Source organism: Giraffa tippelskirchi, chromosome 10, assembly GCF_054371585.1.
Source record: "Giraffa tippelskirchi isolate mGirTip1 chromosome 10, T2T-mGirTip1v1.2.pri, whole genome shotgun sequence".
NCBI classification, from domain to species: domain Eukaryota; kingdom Metazoa; phylum Chordata; class Mammalia; order Artiodactyla; family Giraffidae; genus Giraffa; species Giraffa tippelskirchi.
This window is the reverse complement of record NC_137284.1, coordinates 12,809,201-12,837,175: the sequence shown is the minus strand read 5'-3', so window position 1 is coordinate 12,837,175 and position 27,975 is coordinate 12,809,201. Positions and strand designations below refer to the sequence as shown.

Below are 27,975 nucleotides of genomic sequence, written 5' to 3'. Positions count from 1 at the left end.
GCGGCCGGGCTGGGGAAAGGGAGGGCAAGTGGGCGGGGCGCGAGCGAGCTCGGGGGCGGGGCGCGAGCGAGAGGCGGGGGAGACGCGGGTACTGCGCAAGCGCAGAGGAGGCCGCTCCTGGTAGCCTTCAACCGTCGGCGACTCAGTCTCCTGAGGCAGCGGGGGGTTCTGGTCCGGCCGGTGCATCTTCACAAGTGCCGAGTTACCTTCTCCCGCCACCTGCGCCCTGGCCAATTCGTCCTTACTGTGCTCGTTCGCTTAGCCGGCTTCTCGCTCAACCTGACAAGCATTTCTGGGCAAGGTTCACAGCTATTGCTTTTTTTTTTTTCCTTCTTTGAACTAAAACCGAAACAGACTCTGTTTTCTCGAGTGGTTTCTGTAGCGGCGCTGAGCCGGAACACCCCAGCCGCTTTCTCTTGGTGAGGGGGGTGAGCTCGTAGTCAGCCCCTTTCTCACACACGGAAACAGGCCTGCGGAGAGGCGGCCCCAGACAGGTGAGGACGCCGACCCCCGCCGGCTCCCGCGCCCGGCCGGGTCCCGGCCCCCTGCGGCCTCGGCGCCTGAGATTGTTCTAGAAAGTCCCTGGGCCGCCTGGCGGGACGTCCGGCTCTGAAATGGGTGGCGAGATCCACCTTGTTCCCCCAACACGGGGGCACCTAGAGTCGCTCCCCATGTAGGCCTGTTCCTTCCACACCTGGAGCCTCCTTGGGTTCCACCGCCACTAACCTGACTTTCCGACGAGGGAGTGTTCGGGACGCCCCGAAGTGATCAGTTCTGCCGGGAGCTCGAGAGTTCTCGGTCACCTGCAGAATCGCGCCCAGGGTTACAGCTCCCGAGACCCCAAGCCTTATCGTCCCCAGGCGGGCGGGGAGGAAGGGCGCCCGGGGCTGCGGGAAGAAGCGCGCCCCAGGCGAGCGGAGGGCTGCGCGGGGGCGGAGGGGGTGCGGCTTGCGACTCCCGAGGCGCCCCGTATCTGCATACATGGTTTTCCCACGCCTCCAGCTCTTGGACTGAAAGACCACCAAAAGGCTATGTGCAAGGTGGGCTTGACGTCCCTTTTGAAGCAGAGTGGTGTTTTCTTCTGAAACGCTTGGCAACGCCTGGCATTAATCTCCCTGAGAGAACAGCACCCTGGTACCCACCTGTTTCAACCACTGAAATATACTTTAGAAATAATAGCCAGAAAACAACGTCTAACTTTATAGTCTTTTGCGGTTTCCAATAGATTTTCAAGTATATATAATGTTTAATCCTCACAGCAATTGTAATAGGTAAGTTTTACTGTTACTCCCACCATCGCGTTTATTATTCCCGTTTCATAGATGAGGAAAGTCAGGAAGATGCGAATGAGGCCCAGAAAGTTTTGTGCTGAGATTTGAAGGAGAAGGAAAAGAAGGCGAAATGCTTACCCTTAGAGAACAGCAGCAACAGAGCAAGTCTGAAGGAAGAGCAGGAGCCTGAAGTCCTGGTGGGCCTTGTGTTAGGGTAGGTGTGCGACTCACTATCTGGAGAAGAATCGGGTGGGAATAAAGCTGTCAAACAAATCCCCTCGACTTCTCCTAGGGCATTTAATAGGACAGCCAATAAAGGACCACTAGGCAAGTATATACTGCTTCCCTGGAGACTGAGGAGGCAGCCCTGACACAAAATATATATTACTCTTGTTTCTTCTCACCTTTTATACTTTTCTATTTTTGATTTTATGTTTAAAAATTATCATCCTCTCACTGCACCCCCACCCTAGGACTGGAGGATCAGTTGATGATCTGTGGGGCCACTCGGTGGGGCTACCCCATGGCTGTGGGGCCCTAAGGGCACAGCACTAGATGCCTGGATAGGGTGTGAGAAAAAATACAAAGGTTAGCTTTGTAGGAGTCTTCTTCTCTGTTTTGGCTTTGGGCAGGGTCAGTTTCTGTGGCTTCTGCGGCCTTCCACCTTCTTGGGCTAGTATAGGCTTGCCCTTGGGTTGGTGGAATATATACACCTTTCTTTAACACTAGATTAAATAATACGGCTGGGAGGATTTTACGAAACCAGAATCCTGCACACAGGCGAAACAAACAAAGGTAGACAGTATGAGGAACCTTTAATTATTAACCTGGTGTGGGTGATTCTGAGGAATTCAAATTCCAGGTGAAAAGGGTTTTATTTTAGTCGTGAACTGTTTGGGGGACCAAATTCTGGCAGAAATGGCACTAGCTTCTGGTCGACCATTAGGGCTGAATAGGAACTTGGTTATTTAGTGCACAACTTACTTCAGAGCACGAACACTGAACATATAGGTCAGAGATCTCTGGTCCGACTTGGATAATTCCAGTAGAGAACTCATTACTGCACATAGCACCCTTGCTCCCTTATTAGAGTGTTCCAACTATATTAACAAAATTAATCTTGCTCTCAACCCTGAAACTTGGACCTCTTCTAGTATTCTCAGTTCATCATCTGTCCAGGTGAGCATATCACCTTCACTGCTCTGCCATATCTCAGTTCCAGCCCATCAACATGTCCTGCTGAATTTGTCCATTCCTGTGTGAGTCGCTCAGTCGTGTCCGATGCTTTGCGACCCCATGGACTATACAGTCCATGGAATCCTCCAGGCCAGAATATTGGAGTGGGTAGCCTTTCCCTTCTCCAGGGAGTCTTCCCAACCCAGGGATCGAACCCAGGTCTCCTGCATTGCTGGCTGATTCTTTACCAACTGAGCTATCAGGGAAGCCATTCCTATGGCCACCATCCTAATCTAAGACAACAACCAATACCTTGTGCCCAGAGAATTGTAATACTGACTACCTGGTTTCCCAAATATACTGCCCCCTCTCTTCACTCTCTGCATGGTAGGTAGCGTTACAATGCTTAGTATCACACAACAATGGCTTCCTGTTGTTACAGCAGGCAGATAGGTATGGGCAGAGAATGGGGGCAGGGACCAGGTGGCAGGAAATCTTGCAACTCTTGTAAATAGCAGGGGTCCATGGGCAGACAAAGAAAAACAGGAGCCTCCAGACTGACAGGAAACCACACCTTTGAGGTGATAAGTGTCCTGGAATCAGACAAAGAAAGGTGGGAAAAAGCAGAAATCTGCATCCAACTGTAACCTTGCTCATTGTGTTCTTAAAATTAAATTAGCTTTACAGATAAGTACCAATCATGCACTGAAGTGATGACACTTCTGATCTAAGCTAAAGGACAAAAATCCTTCCTCCGTTCAGGGGAATGGAGCTGGGATGAAAAATTGTATTCTAGGGAATACAATCCCTAAACTCCTTTCCCAGTGAATATTCTGCCCCTTCATTTGTATGCCCCTCATAACCAGCTTGCCAAAGAAACACAGGGCAGCGGCTCCTCACCTGTTTGCCCTCTGAGACCATCGTTGTTCAGTAGCTGAGTTGCTTCTGACTCTGTGACCCCATGGACTGCAGCACGCCAGGCTTCTCTGTCCATCACCAACTCCCAGAGCCTACCCAAACTCATGTCCATTGCATCAGTGATGCCATCCAACCATCTCATCCTCTGTCATCCCCTTCTCCTCCCACCTGCAATCTTTCTCAGCATCAGGGTCTTTTCCAATGAGTCAGTTCTTTGCATCAGGTAGCCAAAGTATTGGAGTTTCAGCTTCGACATCAGTCCTTCCAATGAATATTCAGGACTGATTTCCTTTAGGATTGACTGGTTGGATCTCCTTGCAGTCAAAGGGACTCTCAAGAGTCTTTTCCAACACCACAGTTCAAAAGCATCAATTCTTTGGCACTCAGCTTTCTTTATGGTCCAACTCTCACATCCATACATGACTACTGGAAAAACCATAGCTTTGACTAAACGAACCTTTGTTGGTCTTTGTCTTCCACTATCTCCTGGAATTTGCTCAGATTCGTGTCCATTGAGTCTGTGATGCTATCTAGCCATCTCGTCTTCTGCCACTCCCTTCTCTTAAATAAGCTCTAACTTTCTTAACCTCCCTGCTTCGTCTGTGAATTCTTTCGTTGCAGAGATAGAACCTTAAATTCATTGGGAGTACTGTTTTTAGGATAATATCTCAAACTTTTATCATGGCTTTCACAGCTACATAACGTGAGCCTGTTCAATATGTAACTTCAGCTTCAACTCTCATTATATTCTTTCAAGGAATGTGCCAGCTGCAGATTTTTTTTTTTCGAATCTTCAAAAGGCCACACTCTTTCCTCCAATGCACACATGATTCCCTCTGTGTATATATACTTTGTTCCTTAGCTAATTTGTCTCAATTGACATCCCTTCTACATATATAAGTATTTAAAGAGAAACACCACACGCCCAAATGGCATTAGTTTGATGAAGCCCATGATAGCAAAACTAGATTTAGTACTTGACCTAACTGCAGTTTCAACCTTTACCAGGAATTGATGTTAATCAACCAGATGTTCAAGCTAGTTTTAGAAAAGGCAGAGGAACCAGAGATCAAATTGCCAACATCCGCTGGATCACCAAAAAAGCAAGCAAGTTCCAGAAAAACATCTATTTCTGCTTTATTGACTATGCCAAAGCCTTTGACTGTGTGGATCACAATAAACTGTGGAAAATTCTTAAAGAGATGGGAATACCAGACCACCTGACCTGTCTCTTGAGAAATCTGTATGCAGGTCAGGAAGCAACAGTTAGAACAGACTGGTTCCAAATAGGAAAAGGAATACATCAAGGCTGTATATTGTCACCCTGCTTATTTAACTTATATGCAGAGTACATCATGAGAAACGCGGGGCTGGAAGAAACACAAGCTGGAATCAAGATTGCTGGGAGAAATACCAATAACCTTAGATATGCAGATGACACCACCCTTATGGCAGAAAGCGAAGAAGAACTAAAGAGCCTCTTGATGAAAGTGAAAGAGGAGAGTGAAAAAGTTGGCTCAAAACTCAACATTCAGAAAACTAAGATCATGGCATCTGGTCTCATCACTTCATGGCAAATAGATGAGGAAACAGTGGAAACAGTGTCAGACTTTATTTTTTTAGGCTCCAAAATCACTGCAGATGATGATTGCAGCCATGAAATTAAAAGACGCTTACTCCTTGGAAGGAAGATTATGACCAACCTAGATAGCATATTTAAAAGCAGAGACATTACTTTGCCAACAAAGGTCCATCTAGTCAAGGCTGTGGTTTTTCCAGTAGTCATGTATGGATGTGAGAGTTGGACAGTGAAGAAAGCTGAATGCCAAAGAATTGATGCTTTTGAACTGTAGTGTTGGAGAAGACTCTTGAGAGTCCCTTGGACTGCCAGAAGATCCAACCAGTCCATCCTAAAGGAGATCAATCCTGGGTGTTCATTGGAAGGACTGATGTTGAACCTGAAACTCCAATATTTTGGCCACCTCATGCAAAGAGTTGACTCATTGGAAAAGACCCTAATGCTGACAAGGATTGGGGGCAGGAGGAGAAGGGAACGACAGAGGATGAGATGGCTGGATGACATCACTGACTCGATGGACATGGGTTTGGGTAGACTCTTGGAGTTGGTCATGGACAGGGAGGCCTGGTGTGCTGTGATTCATGGGGTCGCAAAGAGTAGGACACGACTGAGCGACTGAACTGAACTGAACCAGTTTGGAAGTCTCAGACAACCATTTTGCCTTTTTGCATTTCTTGGGGATGGTCTTGATCACTGCTTCCTTTACTATGTCACGAACCTCCATAGTTCTTCAAGCACTCTATTGGATCTAATCCTTTGAATCTATTTGTCACTTCCACTGTATAATCATAAGGGATTTGATTTAGGTCATACCTGAATGGTGTAGTGGTTTTCCCTACTTTCTTCAATTTAAGTCTGAATTTGGCAATAAGGAGTTCATGATCTGAGCCACAGTCAGCTCCTGGTCTTGTTTTTGCTGACTGTATAGAACTTCTCCATCTTTGGCTGCAAAGAATATAATCAATCTCATTTCAGAATTGACCATCTGGTGATGTCCAGAGTCTTCTCTTGTGTTGTTGGAAGAGGATGTTTGCTATGATCAATATGTTTTCTTGGCAAAACTCTTTTAGCCTTTGCCCTGTTTCATTCTGTACTCCAAGGCCAAATTTGTCTGTTACTCCAGGTATTTCTTGACTTTCTACTTTTACATTCCTGTCCCCTATGAGGAACCAGAGATTAAATTGCCAACATCCATGATCATCAAAAAAGCAAGAGAGTTCCAGAAAAACATCTGCTTCTGCTTTATTGACTATACCAAAGCCTTTGTGTTGATCACAACAAACTGTGGAAAATTCTTAAAGAGTTGGGAATACCAGACCACCTGACCTGCCTCCTGAGAAATCTGTGTGCTGGTCAAGAAGCAACAGTTAGAACTGGACACGGAACAACAGACTGGTTCCAAATCCAGAAAGGAGTACGTCAAGGCTGTATGCTGTCATCCGCTTATTTAACTTAAATGCAGAGTACGTCATAAGAAATGCTGGACTGGTTGAAGAACAAGCTTGAATCAAGATTGTTGGGAGAAATATCAATAACCTCAGTATGCAGATGACACCACACTTATAGCAGAAAGCAAAGAACTACAGAGTCTTTTGATGAAAGTGAAAGAAGAGAGTGAAAAAGTTGGCTTAAAACTCAACATTCAGAAAACTAAGATCATGGCATCTGGTCCCATCAATCACTTCATGGCAAATAGATGGGGAAACAGTGGAAACAGTGAGAGGCTTTATTTTGGGGGGCTCCAAAATCACCTTAGATAGTGACGGGAACCGTGAAATTAAAAGACGCTTGCTCCTTGGAAGAAAAGTTATGACCAACCCAGACAGCATATTAAAAAGCAGAGACATTACTTTGCCGACAAAGATCTGTCTAGTCAAAGCTATGGTTGTTCTGGTAGTCACATATGAATGTGAGAGTTGGACCATAAAGAAAGCTGAGCACCGAAGAATTGATGGTTTTGAATTGTGGTGTTGGAGAAGACTCTTGAGAGTCCCTTTGACTGCAAGGAGATCCAACCAGTCAATCCTAAAGGAAATCAGTCCTAAATATTCATTGGAAGGTCTAATGTTGAAGCTGAAACTCCAGTACTTTGGCCACCTGATGTGAAGAACTGACTCATTTGAAAAGACTGATGCTGGGAAAGATTGAAGGCAGGAGGAGAAGGGACGACAGTTTGAGATGGTTGGATAGCATCACTGACTCAATGGGCATGAGTTTGAGTAAACTCCGGGAGTTGGTGATGGACAGGAAGGCCTGGCATACTGCATGCCATGGAGTCGCAAAGAGTAGGACATGACTGAGTGACTGAACTGAACTTGGAAGTCTCAAGTCAACACTAATGAGGCAGTCTGTCACATGGATCTGCTCCATTCCCCACTCCATCCTGCCCCAGGAAGACAAGCAGTCTGCATGGTAACACCCTTGCTATACCTCTCCCCCACAGAAGAAGATGCTCTGGCCTAAAGATAAGCCTTCATATTCTTTTATTAAAAATCCCTTGCCCCCATTCTTCTTGCTGTGAAACCTTCCATTTTGTACAACCCCTCAGACCACACTTTTCCTGACAGATGGGCTACTACCTGATTCAGGAATCCTCAAAAAAGCTGAATTAGAGCTTCAAATTTACTGAGCTGAATTTTGTTTTTTACCAATACATATGAACATTCTTGTGTTCATGGGGTTCTCAAAGTGGTTGTCTGAGGAAATAGCTGGGAAAAGAAGAGAAGCGAAAGGCAAAGGAGAAAAATATACCCAACTGAATGCAGAGTTCCAGAAAATAGCAACGAGAGATAAGCCTTCTTAAGTGAACAATGCAAAGAAGTAGAAGCAAACAATAGAGTGGAAAACACTAGATCTCTTCAAGAAAATTGGGGATACCAAAGGAATATTTTATGTAAAGATAGGCACAATAAAGGACAGAAACAGCAAGGACCTAACAGAAGCAAAAGAGATTAAGAAGAAGTGCAAGAATATACAGAAGAACTGTACAAAAAGGTCTTAATGACCCAGATAACCACAATGGTGTGGTCACTCACCTAGAGCCAGACCTCCTGAAGTGTGAAGTCAAGTGGGCCTTAGAAAGATAGTGAACAAAGCTAGTGGAGGTAATGGAATTTCCACTGAGCTCTTTCAAATCCTAAAATACGATGCTGTTAAAGTGCTGCATTCAATGTGCCAGCAAATTTGGAAAGCTCAGCAGTGGCCATAGGACTGGAAAAGGTAAATTTTCATTCCAACCCCAAAGAAGGGCAATGCCAAAGAATGTTCAAATTACCGTACAGTTGTGCTCATTTCACATCCTATCCGACCTACCAGGTGGCACTAGTGTAAAGAACCCGCCTGCAAATGCAGGAGATGTAAGATACTCAGGTTCGATCCCTGGGTTGAAAAGCTCCCCTAGAGGAGGGTATGGCAGCCCACTCCAGTATTCATGACTGGAGAATCCCATGGACAGAGGAGCCTGGTAAGTTGCAGTCCATAGGGTCACAAAGAGTTGAACATGACTGAAGTGACTTAGCACACATGCACGCACACATGCTAGTAAGATTTTACTCAAAATCCTTCAAGCCAGGCTTCAGCAGAACATGAACTGAGAACTTCCAGATGTACAAGTTGAATTTAGAAAAGGCAGAAGAACCAGAGATCAAATCGCCAACATCTGTTGGATCATAGAAAAAGCAAGGGAATTCCAAAAGAACATCTACTTCTGCTTCATTGACTACATTAAAGTCTTTGATTGTGTGGATCACAATAAACTGTGGAAAATCCTTGAAGAGATGGGAATACTAGACCACTTTACTTATCTCCTGAGAAACGTGTATGCAGGACAAGAAGCAACAGAACCTAACATTTAACAATGGACTGATTCCAAATTAGGAAAGGAGTATGTCAAGGCTGTATATTATCACCTGCTTATTTAACTTATATGCAGAATACATCATGCAAAATACCGGGCTGGATGAAGCACAAGCTGGAATCAAGATGCCAGGAAAAATATCAAGAACTTCAGATATGCAGATGATACCACTCTAATGGCAGAAAGTGAAGAGGAACTAAAGAACCTCTTGATGAAGGTGAAAGAGGAGAGTGAAACATCTGACTTAAAACTCAACATTCAAAAACTGAAGATCATGGCATCCATTCCTTTCACTTTATGGCAAATAGATGGGGAAACAATGGAAACAGTGACAGACTTTATTTTCTTGGGCTCCAAAATCACTGTGGATGGTGACAGCAGCCATGAAATTAAAAGCCATTTGCTCCCTGGAAGAAAAGTTATGACAAATCTAGACAACATATTAAATAGCTGAGATATCACTTTGCTGACAAATGTCTGTCTAGTCAAAGCTGTGGTTTTTCCAGTAGTCATGTTTAGATGTGAGGGTTGAACCATAAAGAAGGCTGAATGCTGAAGAATTGATGCTTTTGAATTGTGATGTTGGAGAAGACTCTCAAGAGTCCCTTGGACAGCAATGAGATCAAACCAGTCAATCCTAAAGGATATAAACCCTGAATATTCATTGGAAGGAACTGATGCTGAAGCCGAAACTCCCAATACTTTGGCTATGTCATGTGAAGAGCCAGCTCATTGGAAAAGACCCTGGTGCTGGGAAAGATTAAGGGGAAGAGAAGAAGGGGGTGACAGAGGATGAAACAGTTGGATGGCATCACTGACTCAATAGATATCAGTTCAGTTTAGTTGCTCAGTCGTGTCTGACTCTTGGCAATCCCATGGACTGCAGCATGCCAGGCTTCCCTGTCCATCACCAATTCCTGGAGCTTGTTCAAACTCATGTCCATTGAGTTGGTGATGCCATCCAACCATCTCATCCTCTGTTGTCCCCTTCTCCCCCTGCTTTCAATGTTTCCCAGCATCAGGGTCTTTTCCAATGAGTCAGTTCTTCCCATCAAGGGCCAAAGTATTGGAGTTTCAGTTTCAGCATCAGTTCTTCCAATGAATATTCAGAACTGATTTCCTTTAGGATTGACTGGTTTGATTTCCTTGCAGTCCAAGGGACTTTCAAGAGTCTTCTCCAATTCAGTCTTCACCACAATTCAAAAGCATCAGTTCTTTGGTGCTCAGCTTCTCTATGGTCCAACTCTCACATCCATACATGACTACTGGAAAAACCACAGCTTTGACTAGATGGATCTTTGTCAGCAAAGTAATGTCTCTTCTTTTTAATATGCTGTTTAGGTTGGTCATAACTTTTCTTCCAAGGAGCAAGCGTCTTTTAATTTCATGGCTGCCGTAACCATCTGCAGTGATTTTGGAGCCCAAGAAAATAGTCTGTCACTGTTTCCATTGTTTCCCCGTCTATTTGCCATGAAGTCATGGGACTGGGTGCCATGACCTTAGTTTTTTGAATCTTGAATTTTAAGCCAACTTTTTCACTCTCCTCTTTCACTTTCATCAAGAGGCTCTTCAGTTCCTCTTCACTCTCTGCCATAAGGATGGTGTTACCTGCATATCTGAGGTTACTGATATTTCTCTTGGCAATCTTGATTCCAGCTTGTGCTTCATACAGCTCAGCATGAGTTTGAGCAAACTCTGGGAGATAGTGATGAACCGGAAAAAATGGTGTACTGGAGTCCATGGGGTCGCAAAGAGTTGTACACGACTTAGCAAATGAACATTTTGAGATACCGTACAGTTCATCCATTTAAAGTGTTACAGTTCAGTGTTTTTTAGTACATGCACAGATTTGCAGTCATCACCACAGTCAATCTTTGACCCTTCTTGTCACCCAAGGAAGAAACTATTAGCAGTCATTCTCCCTTCCTCCCCAGCTCCTCAGCCTTAAGCAACCACTGACCTGTCTACTTTCTGTGTCTACAGATTTGCCACTTCTGGACATTTCACATAAATGGAATTCAGCTCTCTTTTTGACAACCAGTCTTTAAAGACCTCTTCCCGTGTTTCCTCAGCTTGTGTTGGATCTTATGATACAGATTCTTAGAGCTCCCCACATTTCTCCAACATTTATAATTACCATTGTAAGGCACTCATCATTCACCGCTTTAATCCCAGAGCCCAGCTGTCTAGCCCATAATAGGTATTTGATAGATGTTTAATGAATGAATCATGATTAATCAATTATATGAAACAAATGACTCTGGGGGCCAATTTTATCAGATAGTAGAATGGGAGCTTCCCAAACCTGTGACCTCAGGGAAGAAGGTTTTGCTTCAGTAGACTTACCCATTCTGCAGGACTCCAGAATATCCACAGAGTCCATCCTTTTGATTTTTGAAGACTCATTAGATCTTTAAGATGAAATTACTGAAATGCAATTCATTGTCAGAAGACGAATTGGTGGGTTTTTGTTTTTTTTTAATTCAAGGAAGAAGACTGTGATTTGGTCTTAGTGATTTGCCCTTCATGCTTTTGTCTACTCTCAGCCCCTTCTCCTCTCCCACCATAACACTATTTTTCTTCCTCTTCACAGGATTCACAGCCAGACTTTTCAAAACTATTATCTGTACTCACTGTTCTTCACTTTTGCATCTCCTTTATTTCTCATTACCTCTAATTTGATTTTCCCTTCACTCCACCTTCTATTGTCACCAATTACTTCTATGCTACTAATCCAATGGATATTTATTTTCACTCTCATCTTACTGGACATTTTTTTTTTTTGGTTCACGCTGTACGTCTTCTGAGATCTTAGTTCCCTGACCAAGGATTGAACATGGGCCCACAGTAGTGAAAACATTGAGTCCTAACCACTGGACTGCCAGGGAATTTCCCCATCTCACTGGACTTTTGAACACCATTTGGTCTTGTTGAGCACTCACTCTGACTTGAAATGCCTCTTCCTCATCTTTGCAACATTCTCAGTGTGCATCCAGGGTTGAGAACCAGTGTTAACTATCTTCCAAGGCCAGTGGTTCTCAAAAATGTGGTCTCCAGCACTGTAGCATTAACATCAACTGTCAAATTGTTAAAAATGTGAATTTTTTTCCTTTGAAATGTGAATTCTTAAGTCATATCTGTACCTATTGATTCAGAAGCTCTAGGGTAGGGGCCTAGCAATCTGTGTTTAAATAAACTCTCCAGGTAACTCAAACCCATGCTCAACTTTAAGAACTAGACGCCCCCCCCAAAAAAAAGAACTAGACCCCAGGTAAATGCATCCACTCAAGTGACTCTCTGAACCGTTGATTCTTTTTTAATTTTCGGTTGTGCTGAGTCTTCACTGCTGCATGTGGTCTTTCTCTAGTTGCAGCAAACAGGGGCCACACTTCATTTTAGTGCACAGGCTTCTCATTGCGGTGGGTCCGCTTGTTCTGGAGCATGGGTTCTAGGCTCTTGGGCTTCAATAGTTGTAGTAAGCAAGCTCAGTAGTTGCAGCTTATGGTCTTAGTTGCCCTGAGGCATGTGGGATCTTCCTGGACCAGGGATTCAACCTGTGATACCTGCATTGCAGGCAGATTCTTTTTTTTTCAATAGATCACTTTGAATTGTTAATACTTGTTTAACTGAATTTTTTCAAATCACAGAATTCAACTCCAAAATGAGATAATTAATGTCTGATAAGTTGTTGCTCATTTGCACTTTTCCCTCCTAAATTAAAAAAAAAAACAAAACCTTAAAAAACGTTAATAGGTTCAGTGCACTTACAGTGGCTCACAAACATAATACAAAGACCATATTTATCCATAAAAAAATTAGCTCAGTATTTTAAAATATAATTGACATGAACTAAAATAAAGGGGGAAAAAAAAAAACCCACTGCATTTTCACCACAGTTATTTTGGTAGTGGTGGTTGTTTTAGTCACTAAGTCTTATCCGACTCTTGCGACCCCATCGACTGGTGCCTGCCAAGATCTACTGTCCATGGGATTCTCCAGGCAAGAATACTAGAGTGGGGTTGTCATTTCCTTCTCTAGGCTGGTAGATTCTTAACCACTGGACCACCAGGGAAGTTGAATCATTGATTTTTATACATGCACACTGCTAGACTAGATCTCTCTACCTAGCTCCAGATTTGCCTATCTGCTAGTTTCACTTTGCTTGGTTATCTCAGAGATACCTCAAACTCAACATGTCCAAGATGACAAATGGCTTTCTCCTGGAGACAGAGTTCTTGCTCATTGTTTTCTAATCACTGAAGGATACCAATTTAGAATCATGCATAAAAATCAGAACTTGGGGTCATCCCTGACATCTCCCTTACCCAATTTATTTTCTTTTTATGTCAATTTTGCTTCCCAAATTTCTTCTAATGTAAGTACCTTTTTTATTGTGGAGAATTTAGAACATATAAAACATAGAATAGTTAAAAATATATTTAAACTTGTGCCTAATAACCAAGCCCCCAGATCCAATCAATGGCCAGTGTTGCCTCATCCATACCCCCATCCATATCCCCATCCATTTTCCCCCTTCCCATATTATTTTGAAGAAAATGCCTGATATCATGATTTTCTATGTAAATATTTTAGTCTGTATTTCTAGAAGAGAGAAGGTTTTAAATAAACTTAATGCCATTATCACAATGAAAATAATTTCTCAATGTCATAAAATATCCAGTTAGTATGCACGTTTCTAATAGACTCTTAAATGTTACAGTTTTTTTTTTAAAGTCACCTGTATTTATTTTTTCTTTCTTTTTTTCCCAGGGTTTTGTTGTTGTTTTGTTTAAGGGACTAGTTTGCTTGTCCTTTAGTTTTTGCCACCATCTGGATTTTGTCAGCTGTATCCCCAAGGCGTACTTGAACATGTTACCTTGTCCTCTGTTATTTTCTGTAAATTGGTAGTAAGATCTAGATGTTATCAGATTCAAGTTTAATTTTTTGGCAAGATACCCTCATAGGTGGTGGTATATTTTTCCATTAGGAGACACACAGTGTGTGTTTGTCTCTCTTTTTGTAGTGCTAACAGCTGTTCATGAATATTGCTTACATCAGTTCATTCATTAGGAGTTTTAAAATGGTGATATAATTCAATCATTCTTCATTTAGTAGCTGCAATGTTTCTGCAAGGGAAACCACCCCTCTTCAATTATTTATTGCATAGTGGTATAGTTTATGTAAAAAAGCAGGGTAAATGCTTGATTCTTTTCCTTTCACTAAGTACCTGTTCACCCTGTCTACTCTTTCAACTGCTACCATCCGGATCCAAAATTCTTTTCCTAACCTCCAAGATCTTGAATCTTCAGTGCCTTACTCATCTTATTTGTGCTGTGTGCTCAGTCACTCAGTCGTGTCTGACTCTTTGCAACCCTGTAGACTATAGCTCACCAGGCTTCTCTGTCCATGGAATTTTTCAGGCAACCCACTGGAGTGGGTTGCCATTTCCTATTTCGGGGGATCTTCCTGACCCAGGGAATGAACCTGCATCTCTTGCATCTCTCACATTACCATTGTGCCACCTGGGAAGCCTCCCACCCCCCTACTCATCTTTCGAGGTCCTAAATAATCTGGGCCCTGCCTGTTTCTCCAGCCTCATTTCATGATATTTTCCTCCTCTGTTTCTCACTATATCCAAGCCTCAAAAGGCCTTTGATCATGACCCCTCTACCTAGAAAGCTTTCTCCAACATCCTCTTCCCTTACTAACTCTTACATTGCTTTCTTAAGGAAGCTAGATTGGTGTTCCAGTTATAACCTCTTATACTACCTTCTACTTGTCCTTCATAGCATGTCCTATAACTTGTATTAAGATTATCTATGTGATTATGTATGGATGTGAGAGTTGGACTATAAAGAAAGCTGAGCACCGAAGAATTGATGCTTTTGAACTGTGGTGTTAGAGAAGACTCTTGAGAGTCCCTTGGACTGCAAGGAGATCCAACCAGTCCATCTTAAAGGAGATCAGTTTTGGGTGTTCATTGGAAGGACTGATGTTGAAGCTGAAACTCCAATACTTTGGCCACTTGATGTGAAGAGCTGACTCATTTGAAAAGGCTCTGATGCTGGGAAAGATTGAGGGCAGGAGGAGAAGGGGACAATAGAGGATGAGATGGTTGGATGGCATCACCAACTCAATGGACATGAGTTTGGGTAAACTCCGGGAGTTGGTGATGGACAGGGAGGCCTGGTGTGCTGCGGTTCATGGGGTCGCAAAGAGTCAGGCACGACTGAGCGACTGAACTGAACTGAACTGATGTGATTATTTGTTTAATATTTGCCTCCCTTACTAAACTAAAAGATCCAAAAAGGCAGGACCATGTCTACTTTGGTACCATATTTTTTTGTAAGCTTAATTTAATGCTTGGAATATATTGGATTAGACAAAAAGTTTGTTTGGACTCTTCCATAAGATGTTACAGAAATACTCAAGCAAATGTTTTGGCCAACCCAATAGTATGTGTGCAAAAAATAAATGCTGAATTGAATAACACTGAATTGAAGCTGCAGGTGGCTCAGTGGTAAAGAATCCTTCTACCAATGCAGGAGACACAGGTTTGATCCTTGGGTTGGAAAGATCCCCTGGAGAAGAAAATGGCAACTCCACTCCAGTGTTCTTGCCTGGAGAATCCCATGGACAGAGGAGCCTGGCAGTCTACAGTCCATGGGGTCACAGAGAGTTGGATATGACTGAGCAACTCAGCACAAATTGAAGTCAGATTTGGGAAAAATAAATAAGACACAAAGAGTGAAGATAACTAACATTTACTGAGTGCAAAGTACTGGCCTAAATTCTCATAATACTCTTTATAATCTTTATCTTATGAAGTAGATATTATAATTATCTCTAGTTGACATTTAAGGAACTGAAGAGAGAGTAAGCCATTTGCCCAGATTCACATAGATAGTAAAGATCAGGATTCAAATCTAAGCAATCTGGCTCTAGAACCCAAGAGATAAGGTTGAAGTGAAAAAGTCAGTCATGTCTGACTCTTTGTAATCCCATGGACTATAGAGTCCATGGAACTCTCCAGGCCAGAATACTAGAGTGGGTAGCCTTTCCCTTCTTCAGGGGATCTTCCCAACCCAGGGATCAAACCCAGGTCTCCAGCATTGTGGGCAGATCCTTTACCAGCTGAACCACAAGGGAAGCCCAAGAATCCTGGAGTCGGTAGCCTATCCCTTTTCCAGCAGATCTTCCCAACCCAGGAATCGAACCGGGGTCTCCTGCATTGCAGGTGGATTCTTTACCAACTGAGCTATCAGGAAAGCCCCAATATAAGGTTAGAACCCTAATATACTGCAGGCTGTAAGAATACACCATACAGGTGTCTGTACTGGAGAGGAACTGATCTCAATTTTTTGAGTCCTAAATTCAAAAATCCTAGAGAAGGGGCTCATTGGCTTAGCTCAAGTCAGGTAGTCATTCCTAAACCAACCAAGATCAGTGCTATGGCCACCATCAGGACATGTAGATTCCATGCAGAGGGACAATTTCCAGGAGAAGGGGTCATGCCAGGAAGGAAATCTCATAGAGGGTACCCATGTATTTCTTCCTATACATTCAATATCATCAATTCCCTTGTCCAACATCATGCTCTTTCCTCACATAGAAAAACAGATACGTTGCCTCCTCAATGAGAAACCATTTAAAGATATAACCAGCTACCACATTCATCTCTGATTCCTAGAATCTCTGTTGATCATGTCTGGATATGATTGCACACAATTTTGCAACCTATGGGCTAAATCAAAAATACAATGACCGTCAAAAGAGAGACACATTCTTTTGCAAAGATTCTAAAGTCAGCTCCTGCTGCTGAGTTTACCTTGAGCCAAAGATAAACTCCAAGATCCGTATTAGGCAAAGTTTTCCCAGAGGCCACAAAGAAGAAAAGTTCACAGACCAAACTAAGAAGGTAAAATCACAGTTTATCAAAAAAGTTTAAAACACATAATGAGAAGTAAAGAGAAAGGTATGGATGGACACACATTGGATAAGCTACAAACAGAGTGGAGGAACAACACTACCTGTGCCTGAATTATACAATGTTCATAGTCCTGTTTTTCCCTTGTGTCAGCTTTCCTCTCTAGTGGTGGGGTTATGGGAATTGGAGTTGAGTCTGAGCAAGGGGATCCCACAGACTGAAGGAGCATCATATACACTTGTCTATTGGAAAGATGCAGGGGCAAGTATATCAGGCAAAGACTTGTATCTCATCAGTTACCCTGATGAGTAGCTGTGGTCCACCTACATTTCTTGGGCAATGGGGCCAGAATGGTATTATCTGTGGGTGGTTGTGTTAAGGCCTTATAAACGTTGAATGCTTGTTGTACCTCATATATATTTACTGAATCATGAATGTTTGGTACATCTTGGTCCTTCCTTCCCTTTCTATCTAGTTTAGAGCATGTACGCTCTACTTGTTTTTATATCTCTCCTGCTAAGCTGCTAAGTCGCTTCAGTCGTGTCCGACTCTGTGCGACCCCATAGACGGCAGCCCACCAGGCTCTGCCATCCCTGGGATTCTCCAGGCAAGAATACTGGAGTGGGTTGCCATTTCCTTCTCCAGTGCATGAATCGGAAAAGTGAAAGTGAAGTCGCTCAGTCGTGTCCGACTCTTAGCGATCCCATGGACTGAAGCCTGCCAGGCTCCTCCGTCCATGGGATTTTCCAGGCAAGAGTATATCTCTCCAACATTCCTCAAATGCCACTTTCACTTCAAATACTCAGTTTCATCTAGCCTTCTTCCTTTTTTTAAAATCTTATTTTCTATAGTAAATGTATAAAAGTCCTAAAATATTCAAACAGCACATGTTATAAATTTTAAAAATCAGTTGTAGTTGAAATTACCTTGGAAAATCTCTTAGTCACCTGTAAAGTACAGTACATTGTATTGATTAGCCATGTTGGAGGCTGACATGCCACTGACCCAATGGGTGTTCCCTGCAGTGTGGGGACAGACTGCTCACTCCTCTGTTGAGTACCAGAGGAGGTTGTGAGCTTCTCTGTCAGGCTGCTGGGCATCCACACCATGGGAGGCATCCAGAGACCGAGACCAGCCAAGCAAATGACAGATTCCCATCTCCTAGCTCCCGCTCACTCTGAGCATCCACTCACTTAGCGAAATTACACTTAGGCTTCTTTCTCTCAAGCCCACTTGAACTCATATGAGTTAAATTGTGTATGTTCTTCTGGAAAAGACAAGATATCCATAACTTAAAAATTAACAAACCTTTAGAAGAAAAGAGAAACATATAGAAAAGCATCTGAAAAAGAATATATATATGTATAACTGAACCACTTTATTGCACACATGAAACTAACACAATAACGTGTTAATAAATCGACAATGAAAGTGAAAGTCACTCAGTCGTCTGACTCTTTATGACCCCATGGACTATAGAGTCCATGGAATTCTCCAAGCCAGAATACTAGAGTGGGTAGCCTTTCCCTTCTCCAGGGGATCTTCCCAACCCGGGATCAAACCCAGGTCTCCTGCATTGCAGGCAGATTCTTTACCAGCTGAGCCACAAGGGAAGCCCAAGAATCCTGGAGTGGGTAGCCTTTCCCTTCTCCAGGGGATCTTCCCGACCCAGGAATTGAACTGGAGTCTCCTGCTTACAGGTGGATTATTTACCAATTGAGCTATCAGGGAAGCCCCAAATCAACTATATTTCAGTTTATAAAAAGTCTCAAAGGATGTGCAACAGTTAATGTTGTGTGTCAATCAACCTGGCTAGGCTGTGGTACCCAGTGATTTGGTCAATCACCGGTCTAGATGTTTCTGTGAAGATATATTTTTAAGTGTGGTTAACATTCTTTCTCTACCCGCTCATGTATGTATACACCATGCATATGCATGCTCAGTCACTCAGTTGTGTCTGACTTTTTGCAGCCCCATGGACTGTAGCCTGCTAGGCTCCTCCATTCATGGAATTTTCCAGGCAAGAATACTGGAGTGGGTTGCCGTTTCCTACTCCAGGGAATCTTCCCGACTCAGGGATTGAACCTGTGTGTCTCCTGTGTTTCTTGCATTGATAGGCAGATTCTTTACCACTGCACCACCTGGGAAGCCCATATATACACCAACTTTGTTTAAAGCAAATTACCCCTGATAATGTGAATATGTTCCATTAGATCAGTTGAAAGCCTAAAGGCTGAAGTTTCTTAAAGAAGAAGCAATTCTGCCTCAAAGCTGCAACATAGAATCCTGCCTGAATTTCCTGCCTGCTGGCCTGCCCTGAAGATTTTGGACTTGCTAGCCCCCACAATTGTGTGAGCTAAGTCCTTAAAATCTCTCTCTCTGTACCTCTATATCCTATTTGTTTTGTTTCTCTGAAGAACCCCTGAGTAACAAGATGCTACAGAATTTAGAGGAGCATATGAACACAATTTCAAAGTCCCTAAATAATGAGTGGGAGTTTTTGAAGTAGAGATATGAGACAGCAATAATATGAAAAGGCAGTATTTACCCCAAAGAGTAGTATTTCTTTTGTCTAAGTGGAGGGAAAGGAGGATGCCTCAATGGTGCCTGCAGGCAACAAAGCAAGAAGAACGTGCATGATGTGGAACCAGCTTGAGCGCCAAGCCTCACACCTATCTCTGTCATTCATGTACTTGCCTCATAAAAATGACTTGAAGCTCTTAGAACCCAATGTTTACTTTCTAACGCCATCTTGACTTTGGTCTCACTTCCTTCTACCAGGAATCCCCTCCCACTCTGTTTCCCTTCTCCCCAGGGTCTGTTAGTCTCTTACAGTTCTTAGCATCTCTCTTACCTGCTGAACGTCTCCCTCTTCAAGTCTCAGTAAAGGTTTTCTAAAAAGCAGAGTCAGGTGAACTGTGTTTCCCAATTTTCTAGAAATTACCTTATTCGCATATTGTGTTTGCATAGCTGCCTCCTCACTGGTCTATGAACATTTTGCACTTTCAGCTAGGTATGATATATGTATTTAGGACAGGACATATCATATAGAAATCTGTACATGTTTGTTGCTTGAATGAATGAGTAAATAAATAAATTTGTCCATGATCTTGTAAATGATGGAATGAAGTCCAAACTCAGGATTTTCTTACTCAATGCCTTGTCTTTGTCTCCTGTATATGACGTGATCCAGTTTTTTTTGGAATTCTGTAGGTAAAATCTACCTACTTGGAAGAAACATTTTTGTCAGCACTGGACAGAAAGAAGAACAAATATGGGGAAAATGGACAGATGCCTATTTTAAAAAAAGAACAGAGCACACTAAAACTTGTTTTATTTTTGTTTTGTTTTATAGCTATTCTTTTCTGATTGTTGACAAGATTCCCAAAGGATCGATCTCAAATATAAATATAGATTTAGGATTTGATTTGCCACACACAAGATATATGACAGAAGATCTCTTTGCTTCAAAATGAAAACCATTTGGAAAGTTGGCAGGTTTATTGATAATCAGTTTATTCTCATAAGCCTTATTACATGGAAGGTTGAGTGAATGACTGCTTATATGGTTTGACTTTGATGTCACACAGAGGACCTACTCCTTTCCTTGAATTACCCTGTGGTGGATGGGAGTATAATTACTTCTATAATGCGATTGTACATTTAGACATTGGTTCCTTTAAGGCAAATTTTCCTTTCTTTTCAGTGGGCTCTCCCATTTATATGTATGTCAAGCATTTTCCCTAAACCCCACACCTAAATAGCCATCTATTTTGTGTTTGCTCCACAGTTGCCTCTGGTGCAACATTTCTGAACAGAAAGGACCTCTCTTGCCCAAGACCTGTTTCTTCTGGGTTTCTCGTGTCAGTGAACTGTCTTACCACTCACCAAATTTCCCAAGCTAGAAACTCAAGAGTTTTCCTATCACTCACATCCAAACATTAACTAGTCTTATGAGTTGTTATCATGAACATTTCCTCACTCTGCCTACTGGGCTCTGTGGGTCTTGCCAGTGCCTTATTCAGGCCCTTCATTAGTTCTCACTTGTATGCCTGGCTCCAGCCCCTCTTCTGTCCATTGTCCTTGATGTAGCCAGGGAGGTCTCTTTTAAAGACAGAGCTGATCATGTGATTCCTCTTTCTGACACCTTATAAAATGGCTACTCTTTGCCCTTAGGATAAAGTACAAACTCTCAGATAAGACACGCATTTTCTGAGACTTTCCTGGTGATCCAATAGTTAAGACTTCATGCTTCCAAGGCAAGGGGTGCAGGTTCAATCCCTGGTCGGGAACTAAGATCCCACCTGCTGTGCAGTGTGGCCAAGAAAGTATTAAAAAAAAAAAAAAAGATATGTATTTTCTGAACCCTTTCCAACTCTTCAATATTCATCCTCTCTCCACCCCGCCCCACCAGTTTCATATATTATCCTATTTTTCCCAATACCTTTGTATTCTCTTTACTGTTTGTGTCTTTTTACATATTGCTTCTCTTGCCTAAGAAACTTATCCCCTTTCTCCTAGCCAGGAGTTAGCCATTTGTGTATGTTGAGACTCAGCTCTGTCACTAAAATCCTTCAGAAAGTGTTTCCAGATATTTACTGTGTTAGCTGAATGCTCCTACCTATGTGCTTCCTAAATTCTGTACATTATACCAATATCATGGTATTTATCACCTGGTTTGGTCCGTTAATTTTACTTTCATGCTTTTCCAAGCAGATTATAAAGCTCTTTATGACAGAGACTATTCTGTATATCTTTGAAAGCTGAGAACCTATCAGCTGATATCTGGTTAGCAATCAATACATTAAATTTTTTTTAATTTATTTTTTAATTGAAGGATAATTGCTTTGCAGAATTTTGTTGTTTTCTGTCAAATATCAACATGAATCAGCCATAGGTATATATATGTCACAATCAATACATTTTTGTTGAATAAGGGGAAAAGATTAAATGACACTTAATGGGTGGTTTGAGAGGGCTATGAAAACACATTTTATCTTCAGTTTAGCTTAAAATTTTTTTCATGTGGTAAAATATATATAACATGAAACTTAACATTTTGTCCATTTTAAAGTATACAATTCAGTGACACCAAGTACATTCAATTTATTTTGCAACCATTACCACCAATCCTTTTCAGAATGCTTTCATTATCTCAAACAGAAACTCTGTACATTCCACCTTCCCCATGACCCTTGGTCACCTCTACTTTTTGTTTCTGTGAATTTGCCTATTCTTGGTAACTCATGTAAGTGCAATTCTTACAATTCAAACAATATCTGTCCTTTTGTATCTGTATTATTTTACTGAACATAATGTTTTCTAGGTTCATCTATCTTATAGCATGTACAAGAATTTCATTCATTTTCAAGGCTAAAAAAATATTCCATTCTATCTACCTACTCTATTTTTTTATCCATTCATCTGTTGATGGACACATGCTTGGATTGTCTCAACCTTTTGGCTACTGAGAATAATGCTGCTGTGAATACTGGTGTACAAGTATCTGTTTGAGTCCTTGGTTTCAAATCTTTTTGGATATGTATCTAGAAGTGGAATTCAGAGAAGGCAATGGCAGCCCACTCCAGTACTCTTGCCTGGAAAATCCCATGGACGGAGGAGCCTGGTAGGCTGCAGTCCATGGGGTCGCTAAGAGTCGGACACGACTGAGCGACTTCACTTTCACTTTTCCCATTCATGCACTGGAGAAGGCAATGGCAACCCATTCCAGTGTTCTTGCCTGGAGAATCCCAGGGATGGCGGAGCCTGGTGGGCTGCCGTCTACGGGGTCGGACACGACTGAAGCAACTTAGCAGCAGCAGCAGAAGTGGAATTGCTAGATCATATGGTAGTTCTCTGTTTACCTTTTTGAGGAATCATCGTACCATTTTCCATAGTAGCTGCACCATTTTACATTTCCACCAGCAATAAACAAGGGTTCCAATTTCTCCTCCTTCTCATAAACACTTGTAATTTTCTTTTTTTGCTTTTTGGCTATTATTCATTCTTTTGAGTATTAAGTACAGTTGACCCTTGAAAATTCAAGGGTTGGGGTTCCAACCTCCACACAGTGAAAATCTGGTTATAAGTTTAGAGTTGGTCCTCCAAGTCTTCTGTTTGACATCCAAGGGTTCAAACAACCCTTATTGTGCAGTGCTAAATCCCCCTCCCCTGCCATGTTTTTGACTGCTTTCAAATGTCCTAGATACTCAGTCTTACCCCAGCTTTTCCTCTGTGTCTTAGAAGGTCTATTGTATATTTCCACCTATAATTTTTTGCTCCAGGGTTCTGTGGGTCTATAGTAATCTTGCAAGTTTTACCTCTTTTACCACCTGAGTTCTGAGTTAGATGTAACAGACAGGCTCTTGTGTCAGTCCTTCAGGTATCCACCAGACAGTTTAGGACAAATATACACAATAATTTGCAAATAATTTCTGGTTTGCTTTTTCTAGTGTGAAGAATGATACTGGAAACAAGGCTGCCACCACTTCAAGACCAAAATCACTGCCAAGTATGAGAGGGGTAGAGTAATGGTAGGTGAAGATGCTATAAAACTTTCCTACCATTTTGAAGATGGCTTTTTATTGACTGGGTATTTGTTTGGTGGCTATGGAACTTTGAGTGTTTTCCAGAGGTGCAGGAAGTATGGTTCAGACAGTTTCTGCCTTTTTAAAAAACATTTGAGTTTCAACAAGGAGCACTTGGCATGTAATCTAAGAGAAGGTGTGTGCAGTCACTGAAAAACGGTGGAACAAAGACCTCTGAACCACTGTAAGGAGGCTTGAAATAGGAACTTGCTTGGAAAGCTGAAATTTTACAGATGAGGAATCCACTAGGCTATTGGGTGACAGTTGAGAACATACAGGCTTGTGAAATGCAGTTCTGTCCAGGTAGTAAATTGCTCAGGGAGCTGGTGCTTGCTGACAGTGTGGGACAGCTGCAGTTACATGCTGCAAATGGTTGGGTCTGATTTCTGGAGGCATACTAATTCCAGCTCATGAGGGGTCTTGAGTAATGCCAAAAATGACCAAGTAGAAGAAAATGTGAAGATAATGATATGGTTCTGGTGGTAAATTAGATTCTCCCTTCAGAGCTCAGAGAATCTGTCTAATTCAATTCATTCCTAGTGGTAGCTGTCATATCGGCTTGTCCTGACCCTGGCTGTGGTTCACAGCTGTATCTCAGTAGTGACTTGGGAGGAAAGCCTTTAGTAATTGTCTCCGCCTCTCCATGTCTTCACTCCTTCTCCCATCAGTAGTATCCCCTGCCTCTCCTCTCCATTTTTTTCTCCAACTACTTACTCTCCTCTGTTTCCTATTCCCTCAGTGAAAATATGTTCTGATCTGTTAATGAACTCACATTAAGGTGCATATAGCCAACAAGACTTGTGTGTAAACCTATCTAGGGACCGTTTGCATTTTAACAGAAGTTTCTGTATTTCATGCTGAAAGAAAACATTTATTTTTTAAAAAATTATTATTTTTTGGTTGCAGTGGGTCTTCATTGCTGTGCATAGGCTTTCTAGTTGCGGTGAGTGAGGGCTACTCTTCGTTGCATTGCTCAGGCTTCTCCTTGAGGTGGCTTCTTTTGTTGTGGAGCACAGGCTCTAGAGCATGGGGCTGTCGCCCACCAGCTTTAGTTGTTCCTCAGCATGTGGAATCCTCCTGGACCAAGGACTGAACCTGTGTCCCCTGCATTGGCAGGTGGATTCTTCTACACTGTACCACCAGGAAAGTCCTGAAAGAAAACATTTCTAATTGTGAAGCTCTAAGTATCAGTTGTTCCGTGTGTGTGTGTGTGTGTGTGTGTGTGTGTGTGTGTGTGTGTGTGTGTTAGGTGCTCAGTCATGTCTGACTGTTTGCGTCTCCATGGACTGTAGCCCTCCATGCCCCTATGTCCGTGGAATTTTCCAGGCAAGAATACTGGTGTGGGTGGCCAGTCCCTTCTCCAGGGGATCTTCCTGACCCAGGGATCCAACCTGGGTCTTCTGTATTGCAGGCAGATTCTTTACTGTCTGAGCCACCAGGGAAGACCAGATATTCCATGGGAAAGAGAATTTTTCAAGGACCAATTCTAAGTCAGAATATTTTTTAAGGTATGCTCTATTCTAGATAGTATAAAAAATTCCTAATTATAAAAGGGCTTTAGAAAATCAAATTTCTCCTCCCAGTATGAAAAGAAGCTCTGAGGCTGATTTGAATGTGACATCAGTAGATAATGAGCTTTTATACTTTTCCAGTCAAAGGTACCAAGGATAAAGCCAAAACTTTGACCATACTGAGAAGTCAAGTCAGGGAAATTTTCACTCGGCTACAGGAAAGGAAAGGCTGATGAGGAGGAATAGAACAAATCTAATTTAAATCTTGACTATTTTAGAAGATAATAAGCAGCTTCCATACATTATATGGCCTTTCTTCCCAGTCATCATCAGAAAATCTTTGGAATACAGTATACAAATTAAGGAGCTGCCAGTTCTGGAAGGACAGGGCCCAGAAAGTAAGAACAAAGAGTGGGAAACAAGTTATCACTGATTGAATTTAACTTCTCCCAGCCTCTGTTTCTTCCTCTGTAATGTGGGAGCAGTAACATCTATTGAAGAGCGTTAGAACTCTTTTGATTGCAAATTATAAGAAGCCATACTGAACATATTAACATAAACCAGAAATTTTAAAAAAGGAATTTGTAGGTTTTTATTCCTGGATGTCCAAGGTCTTTGGCTTTTGGGCAAGCTGGATTCAAAGACCCAAAGGATGCCTTTAAAATTTTTTGGCCCTCCATTATTTCTGCTTGTTTTTGTTTGGCTTTTCCTTAAATGGTTTTAATTTATGTGTCAGTTAAGATGATCTAAAGAACACATCTCCCAGCTTAACGATTCTAAGAGAAAGTTGTTTTCAAATAATTTGAAAGATGATATTGCCTTGCTCAGGTCAGATGTCCAAACCCTAATCAGTCACTGCATGTTGGGATTTTTGGATTGGCCATCCTAGGTCAGATGTATAACCCAGTATTTGGCCAGGGTAACACAACTGACTGCCTCTCCAGGATTACATGCATGAAGGGAGAATTCCTTAAAGGATTAAGAAGGTAGAGGATGGGAAACTACGCTGGGCATGAAAATATTGTAGCTGTTATAATCTACCAAACCTAGTACTGCAAGTTAAAGAATCAAATAAGCAGACACAAGGAAGCTGTTTATAAACTAGAGTTATACTTAAAACATCATTCAGGTAATTATAAATACCATGTTCATTAAAATCAGGAAAGCTGCATCATATAACAATGATTTTACAAATCTGTGGGAAAAGATGGACTATTAACGTCTGTTGTGAGACAACTGAATAAGCATCTGGAAAAAAAAAATGCAAGGAGGAGCCGCACCCGCCTCCACACACTAGTATATACTCTAAATGGATTAAAGATTTCAATGTAAAAATGAAACTGTAAAACTGTTCGAAGAAAACATGGTAAAATTCTTTTATAATCTTAGAATGGGGAATGTCTTCCTAATCATTATTCAAAATTCTGAACTCGTAAAGAATATGACTGATAAATAAAACTACATCAAAAACATTTTTATGATGAAATATCATTTGAAAAAAAAGTCAAAAGGCAGAAAACAAATAGAATAAAAGACAGTGGGGTGTTGGAGATGCCCTGTGCTATCTCATAGAAGCTGATTATTAAATTTTAGAAAATTTGTAAGCTGGTTGTCAACTTATTTAAAATTAAGTTATGTGAACTTATAAATAAAGAATGTTACAAACAAAGATAATATATACTCAAAAACTCATCACTCTAATTGTTTAACTACATTTTGTTATCATTCATGCTTTTGGAGTGATTGACATCTATTGTGTCTGTATCATGGAGATATTACATAATGGCTTGGTATTACACATTTCTCCCAAATTCCACAGATGTCATGTTGGTAGCTGTGGAGAGAATGTTTACATCATAAATATTAGCACGTGCTATAAAACAGGATTTATTTTCCCCAGAGACCATTACTAAACACTAGCCAACACACCACTGGAAAAAAAAAAAAATTGAAACTCACAGAGAAAGGGCTACTCTCCCTCTATGTAATGTGCCTCTTCTAAGCCAAGTATAAAAAGACTATTAACCTAACAGAAACATAAGAAAAATATGAAGTGTTCATTCGTAGAAATAAAGAGATGCTCTATGTCACAAGAGAAATGCAAGTAAAAACCATACTGAGGTATTTCTTTTTTACTAACTAGATTAGCAAAACTCTGAGTGTGATAAGACTCTGCTGGAAAGGCTGTGGGAAAAAAGACATTTTGTTTTTCATTTATAATACATTAGTGTTTATAATGAATATATAAATATACATTATATATTTTATTTTATTTTTTTAATTAGTTTATTTATCTATTTTTTAACTTTACAATATTGTATTTGTTTTGCCATACATTGACATGAATCCACCATGGGTGTACATGTTTTCCCCTACCAGAACCCCCCTCCCACCCCCCTCCCCATCCCATCCCTCTGGGTCATCTCGGTGCACCAGCCCCGAGTGCCCTGTATCATGCGTCGAACCTGGACTGGCGATTTGTTTCACATATGATAATTACATTGTTGTTGAGGATATAAATTTATATAACCCTTTTGGAAGGCAATTTGTCAATATGTATATAAAATTACCAATACATAGACTATTTGACCTAGCAATCCTATCTCTGGGAATTTATACTATTATATAGTATTAAGTACTTTTGTTTCATTTTTTAATTACTTCAAAGATTGGAAACAACACAAGTGTTCATCCATATGGGCTGGTTTAATAAGTTGTGGAATATTTAAAAAGTAGAATTGACTAGAACTGTAAAAAAATTGAAGATATCAAGTTGAATATGAAGAATCTCTAAATTATATCTTTCCGTTCCATTTTATTGAGAAACAATTGACATGACATTGTATTAGTTTAAGATGTACAACATAATGATTTGATGTATGAGTGTATTGCAAAATGATCACCACAATAGGCTTAGTTAGCATCCATCACCTCATATAATTACAACTATTTTTTCTTTGTGATGGGAACTTAGCAACATTCAAATACGCTATATAGCATTAGCTATAGTCACCATGTTTTACATGTCATCTCTAGAACTTTTTAATCTTAGAACTAGAAGTTTGTACCTTTTGATTGCCTTCACTCAATTTCTCCACACCTACCCCCAGCCTCTAGCAACTGTTCTCTGTTTATCTGGGTTTGATTTTT

General features: G+C 41.4%; 1 long non-coding RNA gene across 1 annotated transcript; it reads left to right on the top strand.

Annotated features, from left to right (window-relative positions):
- The first annotated feature begins 103 nt into the window (after nt 1-103).
- Nucleotides 104-26,872, top strand: LOC145523543 (uncharacterized). Its single transcript, XR_014066691.1, has 3 exons — nt 104-494; nt 1,323-1,485; nt 23,180-26,872. It is a non-coding gene; the product is annotated as an uncharacterized LOC145523543 (long non-coding RNA).
- The last annotated feature ends 1,103 nt before the right edge of the window (nt 26,873-27,975 follow it).